We start from the raw sequence: 10,791 nt of genomic DNA on the forward strand, positions 1-10,791 counted from the left end.
GTTATGGGGCAATTCCAATTTTGTATAACCTGTGAAACTGTTGGTTTCTCTCCTGTTGAATGCATTAAAATATTTGAAGCTTTCTTCTTTTCAAGTTATTAACAAATTACCAAGAATAAGTAGCATCTTGAAAAAATATTTCCTATATCATAGAATCTCAACAGTGTAGACGCAGACCATCCAGACTGACCCTCTGAAGACCATCCGTCCCAGACTGACCCTGCTACCCTCTCCCTGCAACCCTCATGGCTAATCCACCTAACCTGCGCACCACTGGACACTATATGGGCAATTTAGCATAGCCAGTCCACCCAACGTGCACCTCTTTGTCTGCGTGGATGTCCACCAGGTGCTCACATTTCCTCCCACAGTTCAATGTGCAAACTCTACACAGACAGTCATTTGAGGTTGGAATTGAACCCAGGTCCCTGGCGCTATAAGGCAGAAGTGCTAACCACTGTGCCACCCAAAGACTATTATAATGTGATATTCTGATCTTTCCACATATGTGTTTGTGTAATTTCATAGTGCAGCTACTTTGCTTTCTGCTGTATCTTAGTTGGGCATGATTGCTTGCCATGACAACATAGTGAATGTTTGTCTTTGTTGCTAAGGATCTGTTAAAAACAACTGGATCTGCTTTGCACTGTTAAGTTCAATTAGAAGCTGCCTGAGGAAAATGGATATGAGTAACCATACACCTTGTCTAATTTGGTAAATATATTAAAAATTTGATTTGGTACAATGTCAGATTTTATTTTCTTTAATTTCTGGTGATAGCAAAGAAATTGTATCTATCCTAAGTGCAGAATTTTCCAGCTTTGTGTCAATAAACCTGCAGCAATATAGCAGGCATGTACACGTTGTATAACTGTCACAGTATATTGCTTTCATTTACCTTACAAATCTGAAAAAGATGAATAAAGTACCACTTTAATGGAATATGTGCTCTGTTTTAATCAGGCTGTAGCTATAGTTTATACCTTTGGTTAAGTGTTTTTTTTCTGTTATTTCTGCATGATAAAATTTCAAATTCTAAGTTACCTTTGAGCATACAGGATATTTAAATCAAAAGCTGAACTAAAATCAAACCCACGTTCTCTGTGTTCAAGAACTAGTGTGTGATAGCATTTTTGAAACTAAAATTGGTTTCAGAGTCTGAAGGAAACAGAACCTCTTCTACTTCACTAGCATTTCTCTATTAGTTGCCAGACTACGAGGTATTATGAGAGATTAGGCAGCCCCAGTTTCATTGATCTGTTTTGAAGAGAGTGGAGCATGAGGATGCCAGTGGGTCTTAGATCTCTTTCTGGAGAGGGAAAGCTTTTTGGAACATGATGAGAGGGCATGCAGATGCAGTTGAGAAGAAACAAGAGTTAAAACAGTCTTGATTATGTTTCCTGGGCATGAAATTACTAAATAATCTGACTTCTTCATTAATTGGCAAGCACCCACATTTGATAGTTTTGGGATATATTTGGCATTTATTACAACATGTGATCCACCTGGGATCACAATACATACTAGTGACAAAGTTTTCATGTACTCGATAATGTTTTACCTGGTTTCTTTTATGAATCCTGCACTGGATATAGGAGTAATCAACTTAATCATTAAAAAGTCTAAAAATTAATTGCATTTGAAGTGTTCTGATTATGATTAAAATGATCAAGACACTGCAGATAAATTATCTCATTTGGATTTCAAGATTTCAAAGCAATTTCTTGATACAAAGTGAATTTGCATGTGTCAAATCAACAAATATTATGCTTTTTCAGCTTGTGGCATATTTTCAACATCCCAAATATTTCATGGCATACGAAGTGTTTCTAAAATGATCACTAATATTGCGATAAATAGCACTTTTTTGAACTGAGAAAAGACTACAATTTTAACGAGAAATATTTGACTTCAGTCTTTTTGACTGAAATTTCATTGTTCAATGTGATACTTGTTTAATATTTGGTTCGATGTTGGTAAAAGCTACACAAAGTTCCTAAGCCATACTTTTTATGTGTGATTGCTTCTTGAAGTCACAAGGAGCAAAGCCTCGCTCTCAAAGGTAGGTGAATGAAAATAGCAGAAGAACGATTATTGCTTGATTTGAGATCGGGGAAATTCATTCACCCACACTTGTAATCAAAATAGATCCAGTGGAATCTTTCTGAATTTGAGCTCAAGGGTGGGATCACTCCTGAGATCCAGGAATTCTTTTTTATCTTCAAAGAAACTCATTGAGCTAGAAGCTTGCTCGGAAGTTTGAAATGTACCATGCTCTACCTCGTTTTCCAAAGTTGAAGTTTTGATTGGAATCCATTTGTAATAGATTAAAATGCTAGAACTCATTCTGCAGAATTATTTTAATTCTTCCTTCAGTTTGTGGGCTCTAGATGGAACTTTACCTCTTGAGCGAGCAAACCTCAATGTGAAGGAGATAGGATTGATGTTCTGCTCCTATTTCGTCGTATGGAATAGAAAAAGGATGAGACTGAAGTGGTGTGGATTTGATGAAGTTGACAATTTTCACAGCCTCATTTAATGTGGATTTCAGCTGAGCTGGCAAGATACTTGGCATGAGAGCCTCCCTATGAAGAAAGCAGTGAGTGATTTTGGATCTCTGGGTTCTCACGTTGTACTTTGAACACAGTCTTTTACATTCCCTGTCATCGTAGCCACAACTTCAGTGCATATGCTTAGGCAGTTCCGCCATGGAATTCCATTTGTTTTGAAATGCTCTTTTGGTTACTCCTGAAAATTTCTACCCCTGCAGTTTGCTGTGGAAGTTTTTTACAGAATAATTAATCCTCTTCCAAGCTGTCGTCCTCAGCAAGCCAAACAACTACAACCAGCTGTGCACAACCATCAATCTCTGTAAATTCATCAAGCTGAAGGGAAAACTTTCCCGAGTCTCGAACTTTCTGGATCTGTATTGCTTCTGTGTCCTGTGATATGTGTCTTCAATGCACCTACTAATGGTATGATTTTGAAAGTGGAGCTCTGCCACTTTTTTTTTTGCTGCTTCTGTGCCTACCAGAATGCAGGCGATTTCCAGGCAAGCAGATAGAAAGTGAGAAACCAAAGAACTGCGGATGTTGCAAATCAGAAACAAAAGCAAAAATTGCTGGAATAAAACTCAGCAGGTCTGGTAGCATCTGTGCAGAGAAAACAGAGTTAACTTTTTGGGTCCAGTGACCCTTCTTTAGAACTTCAAATAGAAAGTGAACTTCAGCAAATTTGAGGCATTTGGCTTTAACAATCAATTTGCCAACATTTGTAGCTCGCCTCTTGTGCACAATCTGATACTTTTGATGTTCTAATGAGAGAGCTGTGTTTGCATTTTATCTTGCAACTGTTGGAAGTAACTGATGTTCTTTTGGAGATGTGGGTGCATTGTGGAGAAATGTCATTTTAGTTTCCTTTGAACTATGGTTTCATTTGACAATTCTTTTTTGGAAAATTAAATGTTCAGGTCAAGAAATAGTGGAATCTTTGGACCAGGAGATTTTAATGGCATGTTATGATCATTGTACTCTCTGTTCTGTGTCTTGTTACCTTGTTTACTAACTCTGTTGCTGCTGCTGTTGTTTTGCAAATTCACCATCCCATTTGATCCCTCTTTTCAAAAATTTGTTTATGATCATGGGTTAATTTCTGCATCTGAATCTGGTAAATGGGATAAAGCTTTTATGGGCTGCTGTCTGTACATAAAACACACAATGAGTGTAGTTATTTAAATCAGAGCTGCCCAAATGATAGCCCTGACATTCTTCCCAGCCACCATCAACTGCTCCATTAGGCAGATTTTTAAAAGTCTCCAGACAAGATGCATTTTCACTAACTGAGCTGAGATGCAAAACAAAAACTGCTAAGCTTGTTTGGCTTGACATATGTATGTGAACAATCTTTTTCCTACATTGACGTTAGATAAGAATCACCTGAGATTGTGCTTGAACAACATCCATCTTGGTGATATCCTGTGACTTGCAACCATAAATCTCAAACCTGATATTACCTAGATATTGAAATCCAAATCTCAGCTGCACACCTCACATTTGAACATCGAACACTCTGCTATGAGGAACAGTTTTCATGGTTTCCACAAGTTGTTTGTTAACACTGTGTACAGCACATTTTTGCAGTCTGCAATTCTGTTTACTGTAGTATAGATTAAGTTTAAAATACATATCCTGCCATTTATTCCTCGTTATTTAACGTGGCCCTCAACGCAAAAATCTTGGCCTCGCTAATTTAAATTAAAGCTCCAGTTTGACATAAATATTAAGTTGCCCTTTTGTTTTGAAGAAATGATAAACTTCTGATTACTGTAAAAATTAATTTTGCAAGCCATGCCATCATTGTGGTGCATGGTAGCATTCTTATCCCTGAGCCAGGAGGCCTGAGTTCAAGTCCCACCTGTTTCAGAGGTCTGTAATAACATGCCTGAACAGGTTGATTACTGGGGAGACAGTGGCGTAGAGATATTATCAGTGGACTGTTTGTACAGAGGCCCAGGTAATATTCTGGGGATCCGGGTTTGAATCCCACCATGGCAGCATGAATTCAATAAATATCTGGAATTGAGAGTCTAATCATCGTCATGAATCCATTGCTGATTGTTGGAAAGACCTATCTGGTTTACTAATATCGTTTAGGGAAGAAAACCACCATCCTTACCTGCTCTGGCTTACGTACAACTGCAGCCCCATAGCAATGTAGTTGACTTTTAAATACCCGGCAATTAGGGATGCGCAATAAATGCCGGCCTAGCCAGCGATGCCCTCATCCTGTGAATTTAAAAAAAACACCGACCAAAGACTGTCGATGAAAATAACAATGATAGCTTCCCATTCTGGGAAAGGAAATCAAAATTTCAAGGGATCTTCCAGAACCAGTGCACCTATGTAAATAGGTTCATTGGTAGGCCAGTGTTAACCCTAATGAAGACAGACAGCCGTGTATCATGGAGAAAATAAATCAAAAATTAGAATTTTATATCTATTAAATTGAGAAGTTCGTAATACTAAATAAAAGTTGCTTAGTAATTGCATAAATGAACAGTTTGGAAAGCACTGCTTCAAAGCATAATGGACATTTTATTCTGTTTCCCCTGTACATGTTATCTACCCAACTCTGAAGTTGAACAGTTTTGAAACATGGATCTTCCATTGCTTTGAAGGATGAGTGTTTAGCAAGGAGATCCTTCGCACACTAAGTTGGTGTTAAGCCAAAGCTTGATTTGCAGTTCTGATTGCTAATATTACATGTAAAGTCATTGTTGGGGGGGTGGGTGGAGGGACTGGCTTTTGTTGCCTGTTCCGAAATTTAATATCACTACCACCTACTATATTAAACATTTTGTGTCTCTCTTGAACGAAACTTTTAATTCTGTGTTAGATTTCATAAATTTGAGGGCTGATCGCTTTTATCTTCTAACAGATGTATTGAACCTTCTCAAGGACCAAAGGGTCTGCTTCCATGCTGTACATCTCCGTGACTCTAATCCAGTTTTCTTTGTATAACTTTTAATGCTATACATCTTACTTTCTGGATTGAATTCAGTCCATTGAACTACCCTCTTGAATTGTTTCCTGTCTGTTCTATCTTGTTTGATTTTAAATCCTAAAATATTATTTTACTAATTCTTCGTCCATTATGTTGAACTGATCCATAAGACTCTTTCTGTTACTCTGGTCCTGGACAAAAATTTTGTTATCATATCGAATTTGGCAATCACTGGTGTGTCCATTTTAATTTTCCTTAATTTTTTATTCATTCATATGTGTTGCTCAAACAGCCACCATTTAGTGCACTCCCTTAATTGCCTTTGGAAGGTAATACTGAGCCTAAGCCTTGAACAGATGCATTTCCTGTAGACACACCCACAGTGCTATTATGTAGTGACACCCAAGACTGCCACCCAGTGAAGGAACAAGCAATAGATTTTCTGTTCAGGATTGTAAGGGAACTTGGAGATGGTGATAGTCTCATGCAGCTGCTACCTTTGTCCTTCTGGGTGGTTGAATTTGTGGGTTTGGAAGAAACTGTTCAGAGAAAGCAATGGCCTAGTGGTATTATTGCTAGATTATAAATCAAGAAACTCAGCTAATGTTCTAGGGACTCTGGTTCAAATTCCACCATGGCAGATGGTGGGATTGGTATTGCATTAAAAAAAATCTGAAATTAAGGGTCTGATGAAAAACCCATCTGGATCAATAATGTCCTTTCAGGGAAGGAAATCCGTCATCCTTATCTGGTCTGGCATACTTGTGATTCCAGACCCACAGCAATGTGTTTGACTCTTGACTGTCCGCTGGGCAATTACAGATGGGCAATAAATGCTAGCCTAGCCAGAGATGCCCTCGTCCTGTGAATGAATTTTAAAAAAAAAAGTCTTGGTAAGTTGCTATGTTTGATCTTGAAGGTGGTCCATACTGTTGGTAGGGTGGCTGACCACTTTAATGCAATATTAGTGTACTATTATCTTTTTGAGCTGAAATAATTTTGAGAATCTTAACTCTCCCTCTCTTCCCCTCCTACCCCCAAGTAGTAGGAAACAGATGAGCTCAGTTAACGTGGATTGGGATTTCTTATTCACATGGTGCCTGCTATTCTTTTGGGGCTTAGCTGCTGTTTGAGCAAGCTATCCGAGATCTAGTCCTGTGTAATTAGACAGGAATAATTAATAATCTCACAGTTAGGGATCCTGTCGGAAGGAGTGAGCACAGTATGGTCGAATTTAAAATACAGGTGGAGCGTGAGAAGGTTAAATCTGGTACCTATGTTCTGTGCTTAAACAAAGGAAACTATGAAGGAATGAGGGAGGAGTTAGCTAAGGTAGAATGGGAGCAAAAACTTTATGGTGGGTCAATTGAGGAACGGTGGAGGACTTTCAAAACAATTTTTCACAGTGCTCAGCAGAAGTGTATTCCAGTGATAAGGAAGAACTGTAGGAAAAGAGAGAGCCAGCCGTGGATGTCAAAGGAGATAAAGGAAAGTATCAGATTGGAAAAAAAACACATGCAAAAAAGCAAAGAGTAGTGGGCAACTAGTAGGCTAGGAAATCTTTAAAGGCCAACAGAAAGCCACAAAAAAAGTTATAAAGAAAAGTAAGATAGATTATGAGAGTAAACTAGCTCAGAATATAAAAACAGGCAGCAAAAGTTTCTACAAATATGTAAATTGTAAAAGAGTGGCAAAGGTAAACATTGGTCCTTTTAGAGGATGAGAAGGCCAATTTAATAACTGGGAATGAGGAAATAGCCGAGACATTAAACAGTTATTTCGTGTCGGTCTTCACAGTGGAAGACACAAATAACATGCCGAAAACTAACGGCAAGAAGGTTATAGCTGGTGAGAACCTAGAAACTATCATTATCACTAAGGAGGCAGTGCTGGGCAAGCTAATGGGGCTAAAGGTAGACAAGTCTCCTGGCCCTGATGAAATGCATCCCAGGGTACTAAAAGAGGTGATGGGGGAAATAGCAAATGCACTAGTAATTATTTACCAAAATTCACTGGACTCTGGGGTGGTTCCCGCAGATTGGAAAACAGCCAATTTGATGCCACTGTTTAAAAAAGGAAGTAGACAAAAAACAGGTAACTATAGGCCAGTTAGCTTAACTTCGGTAGTGGGGAAAATGCTTGAATCTATCATTTTAAGGAAGAAATAGCAAGACATTTGGATATAAATTGTCCCATTGGGAACACCCAGCATGGGTTCATGAAGGGTAGGTCATGTTTAACTAATTTGGTGGAATTCTTTGAGGACATTACTTGCATGGTGGACAGTGGGGAACCTGTGGATGTGGTGTATCTGGATTTCCAGAAGGCATTTGACAAGGTGCCACACCAAAGGCTGCTACATAAGATAAAGTTGCACAGTATTACAGGTAATGTATTGGCATGGATAGAGGATTGGTTGACCAGTAGAAAGCAAAGAGGTAGGGGCAAATGGGTATTTTTCTGGTTGGCAATCAGTGGCTAGTGGTGTGCCTCGGGGATCAGTGTTGGGACCTCAATTGTTTACAATTTACATAGATGATTTGGAGTTGGGGACTAAGTGTGGTGTGTCAAAACTTGCAGATGACACTAGGGTGAGTGGTAGAGCAAAGTGTGCAGAAGACACTGAAAGTCTGCAGAGGAATATAGATAGTCTAAGTGAGTGGGCAAAGGTCTGGCAGATGGAGTACAATGTTGATAAATGTGAGGTCATCCATTTTGGTAGGAATAACAGCAAAATGGACTATGTTTTATATGGTAAAAAATTGCAGCACGCTGCTGTGCAGAGGGACTTGGGTGTCCTTGTGCATGAATCGCTAAAAGTAGGATTGCAGGTGCAGCAGGTAATTAAAAAGGCAAATGGAATTTTGTCTGCCATTGCTCGAGGGATGGAGTTTAAAAACAGGGAGGCTATGCTGCAACTGTATAGGGTCCTGGTGAGGCCACACCTGGAGTACTGTGTGCAATTTTGGTCTCCTTACTTGAGAAGAGATATACTTGCACTTGAGGGGGTGCAGAGGAGATTCACTGGGTTGATTCCAGAGTTGAGAGGATTGGATTATGAGGAGAGACTGAGTAGACTGGGATTATACTCATTGGAATTCAGAAGAATGAGGGGAGATCTTCTAGAAACATATAAGATTATGAAGGGAATAGATAAAGTGGAGGCAGGGAGGTTGTTTCCGCTAGCAGGTGAAACTAGGACTAGAGGGCATCGCCTCAGAATGAAGGGAGCAGATGTAGGACTGAGGTCAGGAGGAAGTTCTTCACCCAAAGGGTTGTGAATCTGTGGAATTCCCTGCCCAGTGAAGCGGTTGAAGCTATCTTGCTGAATGTTTTTAAGGCAAGGCTAGATAAATTTTTGAACAGTAAAGGAATTAAGGGTTATGGTGAGTGGGCGGGTAAGTGGAGCTGAGTCTCAAAAAGATCAGCCATGATTTTATTAAATGGCGGGGCAGGCTCGAGGGGCCAGATGGCCTACTCCTGCTCCTAGTTCTTATGTTCTTATGTTTTTATGTTTTTACCCACGACTACTAGATCACACCAGTTAGGTATAAGAGCCAGGGCCAGAATAGGGAGGGTTCTGTAAGGTAAATTTTAGTGATATTTTATAAGATGCCAAGGGATATATGGCCCTTTAACAAAGTCTTAGATCTCCTGTGTCCTGAACTTCTCACCTCTTAACCATTATTCACCTCCAAGACTCCTCGTAGCCACTTACCACGTGCTGAATTCGTTGTCCTCGTTGATAGCCTGCAGACTGTGAAATTGTAAAAATTTGGCAGCCAAATCCAAATTTCCTGGTCTTGGTATCCCGTCAACATCATGGGAAAAATTCTAGGATGGAAATTTTGACTGCAGATTTTTAAGAGCAATTCATAAATTATGTTGAAAGACTTTCTTTGCACCTGTTTTAAATTTATATGTGTAATTCAGTGATATCCTGAAATGCATCCAGTATAATAATAAAGTAAAATCTAATGTGTAATTTGTGAATTGTTGATCTTTAACATTATGAATTGGAAAGTGGAGATGAGAAAAAGCAGGTTTACTAATCAAAATTTTGGATCACTCATGCCATTTGCAGCAGAGTTTAGAGAAAAAGAAAGAAAATGACAAAAGATTTTACAAGATATTGGCTGCTTTTAGAAATTACAATAATTTAATGTTACTTTACATTTCTACTTTATTGGAAATCTGGCAATACATTATTTATGACAATAAACAGATATGCAAAGAGATTGGTAACAATATTGTGACCACAAAATAATTTTTTTCATGGCTTGCGAGTCGTTATTGGCTGCTATCTGAAAATAAATGGTTGAGTGATGTATTCAGTTTTTGTTGAGGTGGCAGCAAACTATTATTTGGAATGGATGTGTAGGAGTTGTTTATGTGAATGCTGTTTTGAAACATTTTGAAGGTCAGAGCACCTAGTTGTCAAATTTGTGCCGTGTTGAGTGTTGCTTAGTATAAGCAATGCTAATGTATGAAATATGGAATAAGCATGAGGCATTTACATGGTATTATCTATGCAAGATTTTTCCCAGAACATTAATACTTCCAGATACTAGCATACAAATATGTTTACTGCTTCTGTCTTCTGGGTCAGGGGTAGCAGATGGTTTCAAAATTACGATTGACAGTAGATACAGAGAAAGCGTTTGCACTTCTAGAGAGAAGCAAAACTGGAGGATTTCAACATAAAATAGTTGATGGGAAATCAAATAGAGAACCATGGAGAGAGAGCGAATCTGCAGCACAGCAAGAGGCTAATCGGTCCATCATGCTTGCACTGGCTGAATAAGATGGGCGTCCATTCTATCTCCACTTTCCAGCACTTAGTCCACAGCTTTACAGTTTATGGTGCTTCAGGTGCAGATCCAGATTCCTTTTAAATGACTTCAGGGTTACCGCCTCTGCCACCAAACTGGGCAGTGAATTCCAGATGCCCACTCTTATCTGGGTAATGTTTTTCCAAATGTCTAATCCAATTTTTCTATAGATCATCTTTAATCTGTACCCCCTCACACTTGATGTCTCCTGAAAGGGAAACCAGTCTCCCTTGTCCACTCTATCCAAGCTCCTCATTATTTTAGACACCTCAAATAAGTCACCCCTCAGCCTCCTGAGTTCTATAGAAAACAGCCCCAACCTTTCCAATCTTTCCTCGTTGCTGCAATTTTCAAGCCCTGGCAACATTGTTGTTAATTTCCTCTGCACTCACTCTAGAGCAATATGGTATGCCAGTAACGTGCTGACAAGAACTGTACACCGAATTCCAGTTGTAAC

At 39.1% G+C, this 10,791-nt stretch overlaps 1 protein-coding gene across 1 annotated transcript in view; it reads left to right on the forward strand.

The window, feature by feature from the left end:
* The first annotated feature begins 685 nt into the window (after nt 1-685).
* The window catches only part of LOC109936781 (rab effector Noc2), a 251,067-nt gene continuing 240,961 nt past the window's right edge, over nt 686-10,791 (forward strand). Inside the window, exon 1 of the mRNA XM_048612714.1 lies at nt 686-714. The gene's annotated coding sequence lies outside the window, so the exon portion shown is untranslated. The remainder of the gene's footprint in view (nt 715-10,791) is intronic.

Source organism: Rhincodon typus, chromosome 26 (genome assembly GCF_021869965.1).
Source record: "Rhincodon typus isolate 14 chromosome 26, sRhiTyp1.1, whole genome shotgun sequence".
Taxonomy (NCBI): Eukaryota; Metazoa; Chordata; class Chondrichthyes; order Orectolobiformes; family Rhincodontidae; genus Rhincodon; species Rhincodon typus.